The sequence below is a fragment of the Bos indicus x Bos taurus genome, chromosome 1 (assembly GCF_003369695.1).
Source record: "Bos indicus x Bos taurus breed Angus x Brahman F1 hybrid chromosome 1, Bos_hybrid_MaternalHap_v2.0, whole genome shotgun sequence".
Taxonomy (NCBI): Eukaryota; Metazoa; Chordata; class Mammalia; order Artiodactyla; family Bovidae; genus Bos; species Bos indicus x Bos taurus.
In genome coordinates, this window is record NC_040076.1 from 152,755,740 (window position 1) to 152,778,271 (window position 22,532).

Below are 22,532 nucleotides of genomic sequence, written 5' to 3' on the forward strand. Positions count from 1 at the left end.
CTGTTTGAACGGAAATCTCTCAAGCTGGCCAAGGCTCCACCTCCTCAAGGTGGTGGCCACACCCCAAGTCTGGCCTGCTGGGGACAGAGAGGGGCTTGTTTTCTTAAACTGTAAAAAAAAAAAAATAAAGCATTCGACTGTGAAGGGCTGGGATGGCCTCTCTGTGAAACGCTACATTAGTCCCAAATAGTAATTTTTCCTAATAAGCTGAAAAAAGGTTCTAAAAGGATGAGCTGGAACAACAAGAGGCTAAAAGAGGAAGCTCATTTTGGTAAGAGTTTATTTTTTTGTGTGATTCTTTTTTTTTTCTGATGAATCACCTACTTCCTGCTAATCAGGCTACTATATAACTCAATACATCTATATAACCACATACTAACTACCAGATGACATTTTATGACTCAAAGAGCTTCCTCTCTGAAACAATTGCTCTGGCAGAGAAGGGAAAAGGTGGTGAGAATCACCAGTGTGCAAAAGCTGATGGCACAGCCCGAGAGAGGGGACCTCTGAGGACAGCGGCCCAGGGGGAGGCACGGACGCCTGAAGACCATGCCCAGCCTGCGGGCACTGCACACGCCAACCCACGGCTCTCCACCCCCCATCCGGTCCAGGTAACAGGCGGAGCCTTCTCACCTCCTGAGCCTCAACATGGGGGGCACATGGTCGCACTGAGTTCTGGGCCACGTGAACCCTTCCCTCCCTAAAAAAGCAACCACACCCCCACCGCAGGCGACTGAGTGTAATTGTCATAAGTGAAAGACAAATGGAAAGTAAAAGCTAAACAAAAGCAAGAGCTGGCCAAAATTAGAAGACGAGCTTTAGGGGACTTGTTGGGCAAGGGTGCTCAAGTCACTTTACAAATGCAGCAGAAGGGGGAGACCGCAGAGCTCTGGGAGGCTCAGTCACCAACCCCCGAGTGGATGACCTCAGAAAGCCGCCAGGCGTCAGCGGCAACCCTCTCCTGTCTTTTGAGAAGGAGTAAGAAACACCAGAAAGTGAAGAGGAACTAAAAAGCCTCTTGATGAAAGTGAAAGAGGAGAGTAAAAAGTTGGCTAAAAGCTCAACATTCAGAAAACGAAGATCATGGCATCTGGTCCTATCACTTCATGGGAAATAGATGGAGAAACAGTGGAAACAGTGTCAGACTTTATTTTTCTGGGCTCCAAAATCACTGTAGATGGCGATTGCAGCCATGAAATTAAAAGACGCTTACTCCTTGGAAGGAAAGTTATGACCAACCTAGATAGCATATTAAAAAGCAGAGACATTATTTTGCCAACAAAGGTCCGTCTAGTCAAGGCTATGGTTTTTCCAGTGGTCATGTATGGATGTGAGAGTTGGACTGTGAAGAAAGCTGAGTGCCGAAGAATTGATGCTTTTGAACTGTGGTGTTGGAGAAGACTCTTGAGAGTTCCTTGGACTGCAAGGAGATCCAACCAGTCCATTCTAAAGGAGATCAGTCCTGGGTGTTCATTGGAAGGACCGATGCTAAAGCTGAAACTCCAGTACTTTGGCCACCTCATGCGAAGAGTTGACTCACTGGAAAAGACTCTGATGCTGGGAGGGATTGAGGGCAAAGGAGAAGGGGACGACAGAGGATGAGATGGCTGGATGGCATCACTGACTCAATGGACGTGGGTTTGGGTGAACTCCGGGAGTTGGTGATGGACAGGGAGGCCTGGCGTGCTGCAATTCACGGGGTAGCGAAGAGTCGGACATGACTGAGCAACTGAACTGAATTGAACTGAACTGAAGAAACACCAGCACGAGCTCCTCTCTAAGGGAAAAGCAAGCCTCGGCACCCCTCCACAGATGACCCACCCTAACTTAAGGCAGAAGGTCATTTTAGTTCAGCCCTGGCCGTTCTGGAAAAATGATCTGGAGCAGTAATACGAACATACAGCCCAGTTCATCTTATATCAATGGTCTGACTGATCTTCATTTCAGATGAGGACACTGAAGCCCAGAGACATTTAAAGTCATAAAGCGAGCTGTGGGCAGTCAGGTTCCAAGTCAGGTTTGGCTCAGGTCCAAGTTCATTCTCTAAGTACAAGGCCAAGTGGACACGTGTCAAAGCATCAAATTCCCCGACATGCACGTGTCCACACAAATGCCCACGGCTGGCTCAATTCACACTTCAAACGTTTTTTTAAAACACCTTGAAGTCATCATTTCCATTCTGAAAATTCATTTTTTACCATTAATCTGTGATATCTACCTATTTTTAGAAACTGTTTTCGAAAGCTTCTAAAAGAAGACACAGGTCACAAACTTTTTAAAAACCAAACAATGAGGAGATAATTGTACCAAACAGCCTGAGGTTGAGGGCAGCTAATCTCTGAGGTTCCTGGCAGCACAGGCAAGAGAGAAACACTATGGATTACGTCACAGTCAGTAATAAAGAAGCGTGATTTGCTAGAAATTTGCCTAACATATAGTAGGTGATCAATAAGGATCTGCTGAATGAATGAGTGAATGAACACATTAAATACTGAGTGGATCTGTGTCTCTTCTTCCAGAATGACTCCTGGAAGGTAGGGATGGAGACCGACTGCTGCTGCTGCTAAGTCACGTCAGTCGTGCCTGACTCTGTGCCACCCCATAGACAGCAGCCCAGCAGGCTCCCCCGTCCCTGGGATTCTCCAGGCAAGAACACTGGAGTGGGATACCATTTCCTTCTTCAATGTATGGAAGTGAAAAGTGAAAGTGAAGTCGCTCAGTCGTATCCGACTCTTAGCGACCCCATGGACTGCAGCCCACCAGGCTCCACCGTCCATGGGAGTTTCCAGGCAAGAGTACTGGAGTGGTTCGCCAATGCCTTCTCTATTTCAGCTCTAGAATCCAACAAACCAACAAACATTTATTAAGTTCCTACACTGGCTCAAAACAGCATCACGCTTAGGTGCTGGGGCTACAAAATAGGAGTCTTAACTGTCAAAAGATTCAGCTGATTACTGTAAACAGATTTTAAAAATAATTATACTAACATGGCACAATAATGCTTATGTTATGATGTTACATAAAAAACAAAGACTGTAAGCTTTTAAAACACAGCATTATCATGGCTGTACGTGTAAATTTTCAAAATTTATCTAACAAGCATATATATCACCTTTATAATTGAAAAGAAGTACACATTTCAGAAAATTTTCATAGAGAAGCAAAGCACAATAATGGATATAAAGGTATGCTGCTAAGTCACTCGAGTCGTGTCTGACTCTGTGCGACCCCAGAGACAGCAGCCCACCAGGCTTCCCCGTCCCTGGGATTCTCCAGGCAAGAACAGTGGAGTGGGTTGCCATTTCCTTCTCCAATGCATGAAAGTGAAAAGTGAAAGTGAAGTCCCTCAGTCGTGTCCGACTCTTAGCGACTCCATGGACTGCAGCCTACCAGGCTCCTCCACCCATGGGATTTTCCAGGCAAGAGTACTGGAGTGGGGTGCCATCGCCTTCTCCAATATGAAGGTATAGAAAGTGATTATTTCTGCCTGAAGGGGACACTGAGACCTTTCTCACAGAAGGTCAGGGCTATTAGAAATGAAATAGAGTAACACAGCTGGAGGAGGCGAAGGCTATGGCAGAGCTGGAATGTGTGAGCCTCCCCTACAACATTCATTCGGATTTTCCCCCAAATATCGTGCTGAACAAAACCTATTTGGGGACTCAACCTGCAGGAGGCTTTGAAGGATGAATAGGAGTTCACCAGACAGGTGAGAGAAAGGGACAGGGCAGTGCAGGCAAGGAGACAGAAGGAGCTTCACGGTCAAAGGCCTGACAGTGTGCAACAGCCTGAGGAGTGAACAGATTCCCAGAAATATTTCTGGGACATGACATGAGAAGCCAGGAGCGCCCAGAAATGAGGCTGGACCAGACATCACAAGGGCCACACCATGGATATCACGAAACGACAAGACGAAAAAGCCTCAGACTTCACTCAGCAGCAACAGGTCCCTAACTTACCCAGCACAGCAGCTCTGGAGAGCGGAAGGAAGGGGTGTCCAAGGGCAAAGCACAGATTTCTTCAAATGCTCATCTTTTATCTTAAACAGTAATGTAAGTGTTGTATCCTACACCTAGCATTGTTTAATCATCAAAACTCTTAAAAAGACGCTCAAGGTAAATGGTAAAGACGCTGCCTCTCTCCATGGCAAGCCTTCCAGGGAACGTGTATCTCAAGAACATGAAACATCCTTGTGCACGAATCTTTGTCTGCAGATCTTGGGGTGGATTCCCAGAAGTGGAATGGACGGGCCAAGGGATATCAGCTCTTCAAAGGCTGGGTACAGGCTGCCAAATTGTTTCCCAGAAAGGGTGAGCAGTCTTTTTTAACCAGAAAACCCACATTTAGATTTTATAAAGATCGATATTTGGCCAGACCCTAGGGGCTGTGACACCTTTGATTTTTCTAGAGGTGTCAAACCAAACTCTATTTGTTTCTCGCTCATTCCTTCATTTGTAACCTTTGTTAAGCAAGTCTCACAAACCTCAGAAAGGCAGGCATGAGACAGTGTTCGTCAGGGTTCACTTCTGACCACCAGCTCTCCTCACGCCCATGGGAACCTCCTGTACTCATTTAGATTTAGCCACTAGTCCTGTATTCATTTGGAGAAGGTGATGGCACCCACTCCAGTCCTCTTGCCTCCTCCTATGGTAGGAGGAGCCTCGAAGGCTGCAGTCCACGGGGTCGCTAAGAGTTGGATACGACTGAGGGACTTCACTTTCACTTTTCACTTTCATGCATTGGAGAAGGAAATGGCAGCCCACTCCAGTGTTCTTGCCTGGAGAATTCCAGGGACGGGGGAGCCTGGTGGGCTGCTGTCTATGAGGTCGCACAGAGTCGGACACAACTGAAGTGACTTAGCAGCAGCAGCATGTGTTCATTACGCCCAAGTTTGAACTCCCCAGACCTGCCTTTTCTCTGGGGCTCAGAACTCCATGGCCAGTGATCACAGCTGATGGGTCCACCATGGGTCTCAAACTGGGGTCAAGGTGCCTGTTCTTCAGCACCTTCCTTTCTGTAACCCGTGTATCCACTCACCATGTCCCGCCAGACCATCCTGCGATGCTTCTGGAGCCCCACTCCCGTCCCCCAGACATCCGGGTCACTTTACTTTCAGAGACTCAGCGGCTGCTGCTGGACACCACCATGGCATCAAGCTGGGCCAGGTGTTCAAGAGCAAGGAATCGAGTCCATACAGAAGATCAAACCCTGAATACCCAAGCCACCTTGGGGAAGGAGTTCCCCACAGACTGTCAGGCACACACCCGCGTAACTTCTCTAACAACTGCAATTAGGTCATGGCAAAGCTTGGATCTGCCCCGGAGTATCTTCACGCAAACCAGTGCTCCTGAATGACAGCACTCCTTCACATTATACAACCCAAACTGTCCCAAGATGCCCACTCAAATACATGATTTAACTGAATATACACCTTCATCCATCTTTTTATCACATCAGCTGCATTAAAAACAATCCCATCCCCAACACTTAAAAGAGTAACAACTTCTGGTTTAAGCACCAAAGATTAAACAAGACAGTTTTCAACTGACCCAAGACTTCGTTCAACTCTGTGATGAGTAAGAACAAATGCGATAATTATATTCACCCAACCTAAAACCAGACATAATAACGTGAAAAAGGTTTCTTATTTCTTTTTTTTTTTTTTTGGTTTCTTTTTTCTATTGAAAAAAATTTCTTTCTATAAAAAGTCTCAATGCATCAGAAAATGATATCATCTTTGGTTAAATATTTCAAGAATTATTTTTATTAAAAGTAACACCATGATGTTGGGGTAGTCCCTGAAAATCCAGGGCATACTGTCTGTTATTCTACTCTCAAAATGAATGCCATGCTGCTGCTGCTGCTGAGTTCAAATGCACACTCTGTCTCGTCTTATACACACGCTTGTTTAGAGTACATTTAGCAATGAGGGTAAAACCAGTAAGGGAGAAATGGGGTCCTGATTGGGTTTGGTAAACATGGAAGCCATATGTGACACAGGAAAGACAGCAGAAAACACTCCTGCTAACAGGCCAACAGGACTGGAGCCCACAGGCCACGCGGGACGGCACAGGTGAAGGGCCAGCGACGGTCAAGGACCGTTTGGTCTGAATCTAATGAAGATGGTGTCACGGTTCATTTTATGTGCCACCCTGGATAAAACTACAGTGACTAATTGTCAACACTGGTCTAGATACTGCTGTAAAGATACTTTTAGATGTAGTTGATATCCACAGTCCACTGGCTTTCAGTAAAGCAAGTCACCCTCTATAATGTGGACAGGCCTCTGCCAATCAAGTTGGCCTTAAAAGCAAAAGGCAAGGTTTTCCAAAGAAGGAATTCTGCCTCCAGACAACCTGCCCGAGTTTTCAACCTTCAGACTTGAGACTGCAACATCACTCTTACCCAAAACCTCTAGTCTACCACATGGCCCTGGAGGTTTGGGACAGCCCAGCTCCACAGTCATTTGGGCCAGTAACGTAAATCAATCTCAATTTCAGTCTCATACTACAGACAGACAGATGGATAGATAACACTATGAGTTGTTTCTCGGGAGAAAAGTCACACAGGAGAAAAGCAGATGAAGGGAATCAGGGGAAAAGGACTGCAGCAGCAGGTTGATGAATTATCTCCAAACCTAAAGCAGACCGAGCGTGAAAGGAAGGGCTGGCTAAGGGGTCCCCAAAGGCAGGGAGAGAAGTGGGCCCTGAACAGGAACAAAGAGAAGGACGCGGTCTAGTGATGATTAAAGGTCCCCGAAGAGAGGCTGGCACGCACAAGAACCGGACGGCAGTCACTGTTGCCCAGGTGAAAGAAGTCTCTGCGCCACGTTTTACGGGAAAGGGATTACATTTTTAATTGGTAGATTTAATGTCTATAGGCCATTTCCAACTTTCGGATGAACTTATTGGAATCCCTAAAACTATCATGCTAATTAAGGCTGGGAATCAGAAACTTACTGACTTTTTGAAAATATAAAGATGCGCTATCTGATATGATAGTAGCCACTAGCCAAGTGTGACTATTAATATTTAAATTTAAATTAGTTCAAATAAAATAAAATTAAAAATTCAATTCCTCAGTCACACCAGCCACGTTTCAAGTGTTTGATGGCCCCGGTGGCTGGTGACTGCCCTACTGAATGCAAATATAGGACGTCTGGTGCAAATATAGAATACTTCCATCATCATAGAAAGTTCTACTGGACACTGCCGATACAGAGCATAAAAAACCATATAAAATACCAAGCAACAGAAACGGGGTTTTCAACAGAGACTGCACAGGCATATAACACAGAGTAAAGACCAAGACTCACACATAAAGACATCCCAAATGGACCCTAAACCAGAGCACTGACCACTCTGACCCCTCTCTGTAATTCAGGGGCCACCATCCTGTGATAGCTGACATTTTAAAGTCTCTGGGGACTCGTGACATACACAGGGAACCTACAGACAGAGGCTGAACCATATGTCAAGAACAGACGCAAAAACGCTGTTCTGGTTGCACAGTCACACGTGAGTCTTCACGGTGAATATTTTATCTCACGCACTCACACACACAACCCTTCTCATCTTCTGTCGCCTGAGCTCTTGTACAGCCTTCCGAAAATGGAGGTTCAAAAATAACACAGGTCTTAGCTCAAGTCTGCAGCGGTCTTTGGTTCTGACGTGTTAACACGTAGCTTCAGGAACTGAAACTTCTACCCAGTGCTGCCATGTATTCAGCTCAGTCGTGAGGCCACACGGAAAGATCCTGCAGCCTTCTGGGGTTGTGGTTTTCTCTTTCAATGACTGAGAAGACTCAGAATGAGCCTGAGACGAGGAGTCTGAGGCTTAAAGCTCTGGACTCAGCCCTGCCACGCACTTAGCTATGTCACTGATCCACCCAGTTGCTGTATCTGAGCCTCAGTTTCCTAATCTGTAAAATGGGAATAATAATAATGATTAATTCACTCACTACTTACTTCCTCAGTATCTTACTGAGTAAGACGTTACTTACTCAGTTACTTACTATGTGCTGAGAACGAGGTCCTGGGGAAGCAAACAGGCACCATCCTTGACCTCCTGGATGCAACACTTTTTGGTCTCACTCTAGAGACTCTGAAGAGTCCATCTGATCTCCTTCTCAACCTGCCTGCGCTTAGTCTGAAGGACCACTGCTTCCTAACTCAAGTCCCTGGCAGGGCTAGAGTTGGGAGAAGAGGTTTTATTCTCCTCTGCCACTAGCAGTGATCTGGTGGGATGCTTGAGAAATGATGGAATAACCTGGAAAACTGTAAACTCCCTTAAAAACAGAAGGAAGAGATGGAGTCCAGTGCTGAGACAGGAGCAGAGAACAAATACATCCTTTGGTGGCACTGTTCAGGGCAAGTGTTTCTGATGAAAGGAGTTTTATTGGCCTTCATTATCTTTATTAACTGGCTGGGTGCTTTCACTTAGATGGTGCCTATAATTTCACCGTTCACTGAAAATGTCATTCCTGGGAAATCAGTAGAACCAAAAGGGAATATGCTGTTAAGCTCTCAACTCTCAAAAATTTTCAACTAGCTGTTAAAAAAAAAAATATATATATATATATATATATATATATATATATATATATATAAATTTATTTACTTATTTGGCTGTGCTGGGCCTTGGTTGCGGCGTGTGGGATAGTTCCCTGACTGAGGATCAAACCTGGGCCCCCTGCATTGGGACTGTGGAGTCTTAGCCACTGGACCACCAGGGAAGTCTCTTTAACCAGCTCTTAAAGCCCTGTGAAAACCAAACCACCAGAAGATCCCAACCTGATGTCAAAAGTCTCAGTCAGAGATGGAAAGGGAGCAAGGAAAGGCCTATCTCTGGGGAAGGATCTAATGGTGACCCAAGTGGCCAGCAGGGTAGAATCTCAGGACCAGCATCTCTACCACCATCAGGAAAACGGCTCCAGGTTTTGTCCCTATGTCTTCTTTAAAAAATTGTTAGCATTCTTCTTCTTTCTCTTGTAGGACCAATTTTCTCCATGGGGCAGGAAATATGGCCATTTCCAACTTCTGAGTTTCTCTGCTCGTGGCTCAGCCACTGGAGACAGACTATCTAAATGTCCTGGGTCCACCAAGCAAAAGATCTCAGGGAAGGGCTCTGATTGGCTCAGCTTGGCTCAGGTGTTCACCTCAGGGCCAATCAGCTCTGGCCAGTGTTAGGGCGGCTCCTGTGGAAATCACACAACCGGACTGTGGGAATAAAGCCGCTTTCAGAAGAAAAGGAATCTCAGGGCAGAAAAAATTAGTATTTAATGTCTGTTATGTAGATATATCATCTCATGGGAAATAAAATTTGAAATCTGTTCAGTACCCACATGTACGAAAGTCAAGAAGAGGATATTAGGCAACTGATATTTAAACCAAACAAAACCGAGCAAGTTAAGACCACACCGATCACAATAATGTTGATACGTTTTGGTCAAAGTGGACCCCGGGCCAGTACTCTAGGTTATTTTGTCTGCGTGGACATAGCATTCGTCTCCTTGTCTTGGGCTATGTTCTTCTCAGCTCTGCTCTGGATTTCTTTTCTCAGCTTTATTGCAGTATAACTGAAGATTGTTTTTTAAGAGTACTTTCTGGAGTCAATGTCCACACCTGAGCTCTCCCCTTCCCAGGGCAGTCTGCCACTGCACGGGCACCCAGATCAGGAGGGCAGGGACTGGAGTGGGCGGGGTCTCCCCTCTGGCAGAGCTGCACGGGCCCTGCAAACGCCTGATCTCCCTCGACATCTGCCTATCAGCAGCACTTTGCATAGATGAGCTCAGACCAGGATCTCGGAGCAAAAGCAAAGACCTCGGCATCATCCAGGCAGGAAAACCGACGGACCTCCAAGTCACAGGACCTCAGGAGGGTCTGCATCTCCTGCCGAGGCTACAAGACCCCCAACCTGAGCTTCCACTAAGGCCAGGGCACGCCCACAAAGACAATGGAGCCATCAAATCCCCCACATCTCACGTTAGCAAGCATTTACATAGACTCTCATCAGAGTCGCATGGCAAAGTCAAGGATATGCACCAGACTTTGCCGCTTGCCAGTTCCGTGGCTGCATGGCTGGTAAAATGACCTGACCTGCAGGTGGACTCTGTGCACACAGGCATGGCTTGGGGGACGGAATTCAAGAAGAAACAAGGCCAGCAACGTAAAGAGGGAAGAAAGTGTGCTCAGTTACACAGAGCAGGACAAACGTCTTGCACCAAAAAGCCGTCATCACAGTAGCTTCCATTTACTGAGCGCTTCAGCTCAGTTCAGTCGCTCAGTCGTGTCCGACTCTTTGCAACCCCATGAATGGCAGCACGCCAGCTTACCCTGCGCCAAAAGCTGTTCCAAGGGCTTTACGTGAATTACCTCATCTCATCCTTATGTAACAGTGACATATATACCAGGCCATGTGCAAAACAGACGGCTAGTGGGAGGCTGCTGGTGAGCACAGGAACTCAGCTCGGTACTCTGTGACCACCTAGAGGGGTGGGAAGGGGGCCGGGTGGGAAGGTCCAAGAGGGAGTGGATAGATGCATGTGCGTGCTCTGCATGCTCAGGCGCTCTAGTCGTGTCCGACTCTGTGTGGTCCTATGGACTGTAGCCCATCAGGCTCCTCTGTCCATGGGATTCTCCAGGCAAGAATACTAGAGTGGGTTGCCATGCCCTCCTCCAGGGGATCTTCCCAACCCAGGGATCCAACCCAGGTCTCCTGTGTTACAGGTGGATTCTTTACCACTGAGCCCTCAGGGAGGCCCTTATATATATATATAAGATATATATATATCTTGTATATATATATATAGCCATACATATATAGCTGATTCACACTGTTGTACAGCAGAAACTAACATAACATTGTAAAGCAATTATATTCCAATAAAATTTTTTTTAAAAAACAGGTTTTTAAAATTTTCTCATGCTACAGATTAGAAAACAGACACAGACAGGCTGCCCAGCTTGCCCAAGGGCACGCAGCTAGAAGATCACAGGGAGGATTCAAACCTAGTCAGCCTGGCTTCAGGCTCCACATTCCCACTTGGTACACTGCTCAGATTGTATTTGCAACAGAACGTCCCACCCTCTAAGCCACACTGTGAAAATCGGGGCTAGATCTTCAAGAGTGTTGAGTCTGTAGAGTCTGGAATCTTGCTCTGTAGGCAATGAGATGCCATCACAGCTTCTGGCCGCAGGGACGTAATCAGGCCTTTCCCAAGGAGGACTGATGTTTCCGCAGGATGTGGTGCGGATGGGGAGGGGGCTGGGGGAGAGAGGCAGAGAGAGGGATCGGGGCCCAGGAGTCACTGCAGAGCTCGTGGGAGAGGTCAGACGAGGCCATGCTTGCCATGGGAAAGGACGGACAAGGGAGATGGAGACCCAGAGCGGAGGCGGCGGTACGGACTACGGGGTGACATGCGACGAGGCGCGATGTGACGCGATGCGTCAAATCATCGGTGACCTGCTGTCCAAACTTTTGAACAATCTGACACTTTTGAAGGCAAAAGGTATGCTGTGACAAGAGGCATGAGCCAGAACTGTCCAAGCCCAGACAGACACAGGGTCACCTTTGTCTCAGTAATTCTCATCAAAGGAAAAAAAAATGCCTCCTAGCTGGGCATTCCTTCACAAGGCACTGCCCGAGATAAGATAGTGCGTGTCCAGAAAAGCAAAGCAAAGAAAGAACCAGCTGGAATCTGGAATCCTGGACCGGCTGACACTGACAACCCAACTTTATTTTTTGGTAATAGCAGTGACCCTGGAATTATAAGCTTGGGACAAAGAACCTCAAGGGCTTATTAACACTCCTGGGAATGTTCTGGAAAACCAGTTTGAGAGTCTTCAAGGAACTCAAATCTCAGCACCACAGTTAAGAGACTGAGGCAAAAGAACCTGAGTTTAAAGCAGTTTAACCAGGAGCAGATGTTTTCCTTCACACTACGCCGCTGTTTTAACATCCAGAATTCGTGACTTTTTTCCCACCGTGCCCTGATTTGCATAGGCTTCCAGAGCACTAATGAAAGGCCCTTGAGCAAAACACTGAGACGGTGTGGCTGGACCAGTGCTGTTCCAGTTTCAACCCTTGGTTACAAACCCTTTTTGGTCCCCATGACTCCAAACCCACAAAAATATAACTCAGTCTGAACGGCATTTGAAACTCCCCTGGTTAAGAGAACAGTGAAACTAAGTACTTGGGGATGGTCTTCATTACAATGCTAAAGAAATGAATGTTTTGTTGTTCTTTTTGTAAATACCCTGAAGAACCCTGGGATGGTTTTTCTAGAAGATGAAAATGATCTGAGAGTTTCAGATCTCATGAGGATATGTGATCTCTTTGAGTAACAAATAAGGTTGTTGTTTTTTTTTTTAAAGGGGCTGATTTTCCATTTACAACTGTTGAGAATTGCACTTAAAGATGATTTCCAATGCCCAATAATTCAATGCCCTTCATATTCAATACTCAACTCCTATTTCCACTTCATGCCTTCATATTTTTAATTCTATGAGCCCTAAATGACCTCAAAGTTCTCTCCTAGTAGAATGAACTGTAAATGAACACGGATGTCTGAATTCATGTCTGCGGCAGGCTGTATTTTCCAAAGATGTCTCTCACCCGCCCATGACCTGCTAGAACCCTGTCACTCCCCCATCAAGAGGCAGCATCTACATCCGTCTCCTTGGACCAGTATGGCTCTCCACCAATGAGTAAAGTCAGAAGGACACTATGTGACTTTTGAGGCCTGGTCATAACATTTCCATGAACTTCCACCTTGTTTTTCGGGAAGAGCTCAGCCGTATGTTTTGAGGAAACCCAAGTCGTCTATGGAGAGGCCTGTAGCCTAGCAACTGCTTGCCAATGGTGTGAGTGCACCATCTTGAAAGTGGAGTCCCCAGCCACTGACCAGGGGATACCATGGAGAGCAGAGATCAGCTGTCTTGCCAAGGCCTGCCCAAGCTGCACGTTTGTGAGCAAAATCCATGAATGTGGCTGTAAACCACTCGGTTTTGAGGTGGTGGTTACTCAGCAACAGACATCCTCCTGAAATTCAGTAACCCTCACCAACTCACACCCACAGGAAGACACAGACTGCAGTAATGTCTTACAGCGAAATCCAGTCCTTTGTCAAGCAGGCAGTTGGGAGCATTTGCAAACACGCAGAAATGTAAACGGGATAACACAACTACTTCCAAGGCGTGGGCCTCCGGGACCCGCTTTAATAAAGAGGTAAGAGCAGTTTGTAATTAGCCTCTCCGTTTGTGATGATCCATCTGAATGGCTGGTGCAAGCAGGTCGGGGGTGGGGGCGGGCAGGGGGCATGGGGAGGTAAGCGCAGCCCCTGTAGCGTCCTACATTATTAACCGGCTGAGCAAAACTCCAGGCACGGGGAGGCCTGGTTCTTGTTTACTGCAAGATGCAAATGCGCAGCCCATGAATTAGTGATGATGTTTTACTACTTGGGAACCACACAGAACGCGGCCCGCATTCCCAGGCTCCATCAGACTCGGAAAAAGTCACAGGGAAATCCTGTGCTTGAGGCTTCGGGAAAAAATCCATCTGTATTCTTAAGGCGCCCTAAAGAGACCCCTTCCTTGCCCTCTGAGGAGTGCCTCAGAAGTTAGAGCGGCAACTGTAACTCGCATTTAAACCGGGAAGTCTTTGAAATGAAGTTTATATGCCAACTGAACAATGAAAAGTTCCACCAAAAGCTACCCTTACTTTTTACCAGGAATATATTTAAACACTTGCTTTTAATGCTTTTCCATCTCTTCAGGTGTATTTCTTTTGATGTCTACTCCTTGTATCCACCACATCCCAATCTTGCTTAGAAGGAGTTTTCTTCATAAAACTTGTTTTACCTCCCTGAGTTCAGTAACATCCTTATCACCCCACCGATAACATCCTTATCACCCCACCGATAACATCCTTACTGTCCCCATCGATAACATGTACACTGCCACCAATAATGGCCCTACTTACAGGAAAGGTGTTACGTGTGCACAATGGAACACGATCCAACCATTAAAAAGAACAATCCTGCCACTTGCAGCAACCTGGATGAACCTGGAGGGCATCACACTAAGTGAAATAAGCCAGACAAAGAAAAGCAAATATCCCTGACATGCGGAATCTGAAAAAGTCAGACTCACAGAAACACAAGAGTAGAAAGCTGGTCACAGGGGGCTAGGGGGAGAGGGAGGGGAAGGGGAAATGTTTGTCTTCATTTGAAAGAGAAGAAAACCAAGAATCTGAGAAAATGCTGTGTGCCACCCATATGTCCGTGATTCATTAAGCAACAGGTTTGCTTTACTGGAGTCGGGAGAAAACTCTGGAACCAGACTTTTAAGTTCCAGATTTCTCCTGGAGGCGGCTCATCAGTTTCTGGAACTGGGTGCTTAGCATGCAAAGTGCCCCCTCCTCCCCAAGCCAGCCTCAGCACCCCTGATGGGTCCTAAGGGGACCCAGCTCTCTGAGGGGGAATTTTCCCAAAGGCAGAGGAGGGGAAACCCTTACATGGGCCATAAACCTGTCACAACGGCCCTCGAAGCCCTCCGAAAAGATTCCACATGATCTCGAGCAATAAAATTGAAACCTTCCAGTTTGGGAACAAGAAATAGCCTGCCAGAATAGAGCCCCAGCCCTCAGACGAGGCGCCCCAGCCTCCATGTGCCTCGAGGTTTGTCCAAATTCGCACACTTGTTAACCGTGCTGGATCGCACACAAATCTGGCAGACAGGAGATCTCAGTGCGCAAGGCGGCTCGGCACCTCCCAGCAATCCAGATGGGGAAGTTCAACCCCGGCTGTAAACCCGTCGGCTACCACGTGTGTTCACCAACACTGCATAATCAGCGCTCACACCAGGGCCCCTCCCAGAAAACACAGATATTTTTGCACGCCAGGCGTGTCACTTTGGAAACTTTTCTGGCAAGAACAGCCAATTCCGTGTTTGTAAACACGAGGCCGGCAAACCGGTGACACTCTAACCCTCCCAGGTCACTTCTGGGAGCCCTGGCTCAAGTTTCAACCACCCCAAAGCGGAGACACGAAGGAGAAAACACGCGCATTCATCTCCTCGGCGTCCTGCCTCACGCCCGAAACCACCCGTTTGAGCTCCTGCTTCGTCGCTCAGTCATGTCTGACCCTTTGTGACTTAAGGACTGCAGCCTGCCAGGCTCCTCTGTCCATGGGAGTCTCCAGGCCAGAATACTGGAGTGGGTTGCCATGCCCTCCTCCAGGGGATCTTCCCAACCCACAGACAGAACCTGCATTTCCTGCAGCTCCTGCGTTGCAGGCAGATTCTTTACCACTGAGCCACCAAGAAAGCCCCCCCCCCCCCCCCACCAAGCATCTCTCTCTATACAATTCTAACACCTTTGAAGCCTCGGGAATCCGCAGCTGTTACTGTCATTCCATAAATATCCATTGAGTATCTATTCTATAACCCACACTCTTCATGGCATGGAAAAAAGAGAGACAGGAAATAATACGATAGTTCAGTAAAAATGGCAAAGTATCTTAGGAGGCGAGAGAGATACCAGAGAAATCGAGTAGAATGAAGGGCAACCCTTGGGTGGGGAGGGAGGCTTGTGGTCCTCTTCTAACAGATGCACATTTGAAAGTGAGAGTCAAAGTCACTCAATCTGTCCGACTCTTTGCGAACCCATAGACTACACAGTCCACAGAATTCTCCAGGCCAGATTACTGGAGTGGGTAGCCTTTCCCTTCTCCAGGGGATCTTCCCAACCCAGGGATAGAACACAGGTCTCCTGCATTGCAGGCGGATTCTTTACCAGCTGAGCCACAAGGGAAGCCCAAGAATACTGGAGTGGGTAGCCTATCCCTTCTCCAGGGGATCTCCCCAGGAACCCAAGAATCAAACCAGAGTCTCCTGCACTGCAGGCTGATTCTTTACCAACTGAGCTATCAGGCATACAAACTACTATATAGAAAATAGATACAGTACGTGAACTGAGAACTTCCAGATGTTCAAGCTGGATTTAGAAAAGGCAGAGGAACCAGAGATCAAATTGCCAACATTCACTGGATCATTGAAAAAGCAAGAGAGTTCCAGAAAAACATCTATTTCTGCTTTATTGACTATGCCAAAGCCTTTGACTGTGTGGATCACAATAAACTGTGGAGAATTCTTCAAGAGATGGGCATACCAGACCACCTGACCTGCCTCCTGAGAAACCTGTATGCAGGTCAGGAAGCAACAGTTAGAACTGGACATGGAACAACAGACTGGTTCCAAATAGGAAAAGGAGTACGTCAAGGCTGTATACTGTCACCCTGCTTATCTAACTTATATGCAGAGTACATCATGAGAAACGCTGGGCTGGATGAAGCACGAGCTGGAATCAAGATTGCCAGAAGAAATATCAATAACCTCAGATATGCAGATGACACCTCCCTTATGGCAGAAAGCAAAGAGGAACTAAAGAGCCTCTTGATGAAAGTGAAAGAGGAGAGTGAAAAAGTTGGCTTAAAACTTACCATTCAAAAAACTAAGATCATGGCATCTGGTCCCATCACTTCATGGCAAATAGATGGGGAAACAATGCAAACAGTGAGAGACTTTATTTTCTGGGGCTCCAGAATCACTGCAGATGGTGACTGCAGCCATGAAATTAAAAGACGCTTGTTCCTTGGAAAAAGAGCTATGACCAACCTGGACAGCATATTAAAAAGCAGAGACATTACTTTGCCAACAAAGGTCCCTCTAGTCAAAGCTATGTTTTTTTCAGTAGTCATGTATGGATGTGAGAGTTGGACTATAAAGAAAGCTGAGCACTGAAGAATTGGTGCTTTTGAACTGTGGTGCTGGAGAAGACTCTTGAGAGTCCCTTGGACTGCAAGGAGATCCAACCAGTCCATTCTAAAGGGAATCAATCCTGAATATTCATTGGAAGGAGTGATGCTGAAGCTGAAACTCAAACATTTTGGCCACCTGATGCGAAGAGCTGACTCATTTGAAAAGATCCTGATGCTGGGAAAGACTGACGGTAGGAGGAGAAGGGGACGACAGAGGATAAGATGGTTGGATGGCATCACGGACTCAATGGACATGAGTTTGAGTAAACTCCGGGAGCTGGTGATGGACAGGGAGGCCTGGCGTGCTGCAGTCCATGGGGTTGCAGAGAGCAGGACACAACTGTGCGACTGAACTGAATGGACCTGAAGGATCTACCGTAGAGCACATGAAACTGTACTCAATATCTTGTAATAACCTATAGGGAAAAGAATCTGAAAAGAACATGTGTGTGCGTGTGTGTGTGTGTGTGTGTGTGTAACTAAATCACTTTGCAGTACACATGAAACTAAGAAAACACTGTAAATCAACTATACTTCAATTAACAATAAATAAAGTGATGGTCAGGGTGCTGAGAAGGTGAACTTGAGCAAAGATGTGAAGGAAAGCAAGGAGTCAGCCAAGCAGATATATAGTGAGGTAAAAGGGGTCCATAAAAGCGACGTCCCTTGCCAACAGTTAGACCAGATTCAATAACCACAACTTGATGGCCCAGTTCATGGCGAGCTGAAAGGGGAAATACGCAGACCACACAGAGTCACACGCTGCATCTCCTGGAAGCAACCTGGGGAGCCCTGAGTTTTACTCCCTGAGAGTCACTTCTCAGAAAAGAGGGAACTACTTCATGCGTTCACAGACCTTCACAAAGTCTCTCACAACACAAGGACTCCGTCACTTTATTTTGAACAACAAATATTGACTGGGGAAAAGCACAGTGGTTCCAGCTGGTTGGGGGCATTTACTGAAGTCATCTGATGGACTTGACTTTAAAAGGAGGGGAATACATTCAACAAAAACTTTAAGTAATTCCTATAGCATTAAAAAAAAAAATGCGAGGAGCTGTGGTAAGCATGCTTCTTAAAGATCACTTTTCAAAGCAATGCAAAGAATTCTATACACAAGTGCAAATGAAATATTGGGACGTGGACGAATCTGACAGTGTCGAGCAAAAGATGTGATTTATAAAGGCCACTCTTATATCAAGTCCCAAACCAAGCAAACTAAGCTTCGGTGCTGAAAACCAGACAGAGCTGCCTCTGGGGAGGAGAGGGAGGGGAGCGACGGGAGCTGCCACAGGAAGTCCCTGAGCTGTTCTACCTCTCGACCTGCGTGCTGGATACCCGGGTTCGTACACCTTCTGCACACTCCGAGTCCACTTACGATTTATGCATCCTCCTGTATTTGTTATTTTTTATATTTGTTATTTTTGATAAAGAAACTTAAAAAAGAGAAACACAGATTAAACAGCTGCATTCCAGAGATTTCTCATTTATTTATGAGCTAGATAAGAAAAAGAGACTGTCCTAACATTAAATGGATGGGCTCTTAGGACTTAGAGCCGTGATACATTGTTCTTGAATTTGAAAAGCGCCGAATTCCACATGATTTGGATGAAAGTGAAAATGATGAGCTTGAAACTTGTGTGAGAAGCTCCCAGAAGTCCCTCTGGTGATGACAGCGACACTGAGAGCAAAGATGCATGAAAAGTGTAGGAATAAAATTGTTTCACGAAATGCAAACACGGGGAAAGTGGAAGTGTCAGTCACTCAGTCGTGTCCGACTCTTTGCAACCCCACGGACTGGCTCCTCTGTGCATGGGATGTTCCAGGCAAGAATGCTGGAGTGGGTTGCCCTTTGGTTCTCCAGGGGATCCTCCTGACCCACGGATCATATCCAAGTCTCCTGCATTGCAGGTGGATTCTTTACCATCCCAGCTATGGGCCAGTTCAGACACAACTGAGCGACTAACACTTTCATAAAACACGGGGGTGGGGGAGTACTATTTCCAAATTTATGTATTTTTAGATAATGTAAAATATGCATGAAAACTAAATTAATAATTAACATTCTAAAAGGAAATTTAATTATTTCAAATATATTCCTCAAACGTTATATAGTAATGACCCAACTTATTTTTTTGGATCTTTCCATGGGCAAAATCTTCTTCAGTTATCTAATAAACACTCCTTCTCCTTGGGGCTGATGAGACTCATGACTGTAAATATTATGTGTCAACTTAGAAAACACGGAGAACTGAAAACTGTTTAAACAAATGAGCCCTACAAACCACACTGTCCCAGACAGTTCCCAGCAGCCACACACGGCCTCTGAGCACGGGTCACGGGGCTGCTGTGACTACGGAGCCGAACTCTTGGTTTTATTGAATTTTAATGAATTTAAATTTAAAAACTTAAGCTATAGAAACTACTTTTCTGTTAAACACAACTCTATTTTGTAGGCCATTTCACTTCACTGAAGATTTAGCATCCAAACTGAGAGATGACCCAAGCGTAAAATACACACCACACTGTGGTTTTTAAGAACATAAAGCATCTCATTGGATGCTGAAAACATAGCATAACGGATACACTGGATTAAACTAAATATACTACTAAAATTAATTTCACCTTTGTTTTTCCTTTTTTTTAACAGGGCTACTAGAAAATTCGAAAGTGAAAGTGCCAGTTGCTCAGTGGTGTCCAACTCTTTGTGACACCGTGGACTGTAGCCCACCAAGCTCCTCTGTCCGTGGGATTCTCCAGGTACGAATACTGGAAAGTGAAAATGAAGTCGCTCAGTCGTGTCCGACTCTTTGCGACTGCAAGGACTTATAGCCTACCAGGCTTCTCTGTCCCAAGAGTACCGGAATGGGTTGCCATTTCCTTAAGCGGGTAGCTATTCCCTTCTCCCGGAGAAGGCAATGGCAACCCACTCCAGTACTCTTGCCTGGAAAATCCCATGGATGGAGGAGCCTGGTAGGCTGCAGTCCATGGGGTCACACAGAGTCGGACATGGCTGAAGTGACTTAGCAGCAGTAGCAGCATTCCCTTCTCCAGGGGGATCTTCCTGACCCAGGGATCAAACCTGCATTTCCCACATTGCAGGCAGATTCTTTACCATCTGAGCCACCAGGGAAGCCCAAATGATACAGGGGGCTCAAATTATATTTCTATTGGCCAGCACAGCTAAGGAATAAAATGCCATTTCTTAAAAAAATGTTATTGAAGTAGAGTTGATTTACAATGTTGTGTTAATTTCTGCTGTACAGAAAAGTGATTCAGTTTAATACACATTCTGTTCATACTCTGTTCCACCACGGTTTATCACAGGATATTGAGTATAGTTCCTGTGCTGTTCAGTAGGACCTTGTTGCTTATCCATCCTGTATATAATAATTTGAAAATGCCACTTTTGATTAGGGGCTATAGGGGAGAGATAAAAGAATGAAAATCAAAAGCTGGAAAAACCAGTATATTTGAAGATCTGATGAACAACTATGATAGAAGTCTGGAGGGGTGGGGTGAGGGTGGGAGAAAGCAGAAAGGGGGAGAAAAAGTCCAAAGACCAAAGTCAGATAAGCTGGGACCAACCCAGACAGCAGAGCAAACGCCGTCCACAAGTCCACAGCTGTCAACAGACCCAAGGACCCAGTCTGTGCTGATCAGGTGTTAGAAGGTTGCTATGTCTGTTATTAAAGAAACGGAAGGGTGACCAAAGCACCAAGCACGTGTCTGTCTGGGGAGGGGACGAGAGAAGGGGAGTGTTTAATTGCCCAGCTTCAAATCTCCTCTCTGCTGGAGGTGTGGATGGGGACTACGAAAAAGTTCCACCAACACGCTTGCTCCTTGGAAGGAAAGTTATGACCAACCTAGCCAGCATATTGAAAAGCAGAGATGTTATTTTGCCAACAAAGGTTCGTCTAGTCAAGGTTATGGTTTTTCCAGTGGTCATGTATGGGTGTGAGAGTTGGACTATGAAGAAAGCTGAGCGATGAAGAATTGATGCTTTTGAACTGTGGTGTTGGAGAAGACTCTTGAAAGTCCCTTGGACTGCAAGGAGATCCAACCAGTCCATTCTAAAGGAAATCAGTACTGAGTGTTCATTGTAAGGACTGATGTTGAAGCTGAAACTCCAATACTTTGGCCACCTCATGTGAAGAACTGACTCACTGGAGAAGACCCTGATGCTGGGAAAGGTTGAAGGTGGGAGGAGAAGGGGACGACAGAGGATGAGATGGTTGGATGGCATCACCGACTCAATGGACATGAGTTTGGATAAACTCCGGGAGTTGGTGATGGACAAGGAGGCCTGGTGTGCTGCAGTCCATGGAGTTGCAAAGAGTCAGACACAACTGAGCGACTGAACTGAAATGAACTGAACATCAAGAGTCTAGGTGGAAAGACTTGTTTTAGTGGAAGCAAGAAAATACAATCAGGTACCCCACTCTTGGGGGCTTAGGACAGTTCTGTGCAGAGGAGACAGTTAGTATTAGAAGCCACTGTAAAAAGAGAGGAGACCACCCCTGCCGCCTGCTGACCACCTGTGACCGTCCATGAGTGTTCCATGAGCTCCTTGTTGACTTGGAACACTTTCGCCAGCATGCACCAAGATATAAAGCGGTATTTGGAGAAAGAGAAGCAAGGGTAAAGTTCTTAAATGACCTTTGAGAAATACCCAGTTAAGCTAAGTACTGCAGACCTTGTCAGAGACTTGACTCTTCCTGAGGAGCTTCAGAACCCTCAGGAGGGCTTACACCAGGCCTGTTTCCCAAACATTCTGGACTGAAGAACCTCTTTTTCCAATGGATGCTGCAGGAGGAGCATGGGTCAAGAAGTGATGGCTCAGCAGGAAGTCGCTCAGATCTTCAGGGTTTTTGATCCCCCCCACCCCCACTCCCAGCCCAGAGGAACATGGCTGTCTGTTGTAAGTATGGTTCAGAGGCAGTGGAAGCCCAGACCTGGTGGTCATCCTAACCTGTCTATCGCAGACTCTCTCTGGGACCTATTTTGGCAGTTATGGGAGCCAGGCCTCACCTGCAGGAGCTCCTGGGCTGGCTTCCCGCCCACCTAACGCCTGGCCTCAGGTAAAGTCACAGGAGCCCTGGCACCTCCACATTCCCACTGACAAGTTGGGACGGAGGAGAAGCAGCCATCGCAAGGGGCCCAAAGCGACACGGGAGGGTGGAGGGCCCCCTGGGAGGCCAGCCTTATGTCCAGGCCTCACTTCTCTCTGGAACAAAGCGTTCTCAGGCACAGATCTGGTCACCTCGCTCCGGCTGACTTCCCATTTCCCCTCCAGCCTCTGTGTGCTCCACTGGCCTCTAGAAGAGTCTGACTCCTTGGATTTGGCGATTCCCCTGCAGAGACCACAAAGGCGCGCAGGCCTGAAGGCTGAGCACAGAGGCAGCCGCGGGCCACCCTGTTCTCTGCACATCTAAACGCCATTTTTACAAATCCCAAGCTGATTTTTTCTTCTGATTGAGTGATAAGGTCTGCTATCATTTTCTTTCATGTGAAATGTGCTCTAAAGGATAAAAAATTACATAAAATTTCAATGCCTTTTTTATGTGGTCAAGGTATAACCCTCAATCAGATATTAAAATTCAGTTGTTGAAAACATTACATGAAGGAGAACAATGATGTGAACTCAGCAAGCCTGTGGAAAGAAAGAGCCCCTTAAATTTAAAAGTGAAACAAATAAAAAATCTCAGAACCATCCT

At 46.4% G+C, this 22,532-nt stretch overlaps 1 protein-coding gene across 5 annotated transcripts in view; it reads right to left on the reverse strand.

The window, feature by feature from the left end:
• The window catches only part of RFTN1 (raftlin, lipid raft linker 1), a 226,136-nt gene that overhangs the window by 71,918 nt on the left and 131,686 nt on the right, over positions 1-22,532 (reverse strand). The gene's annotated exons all lie outside the window — the stretch shown is intronic.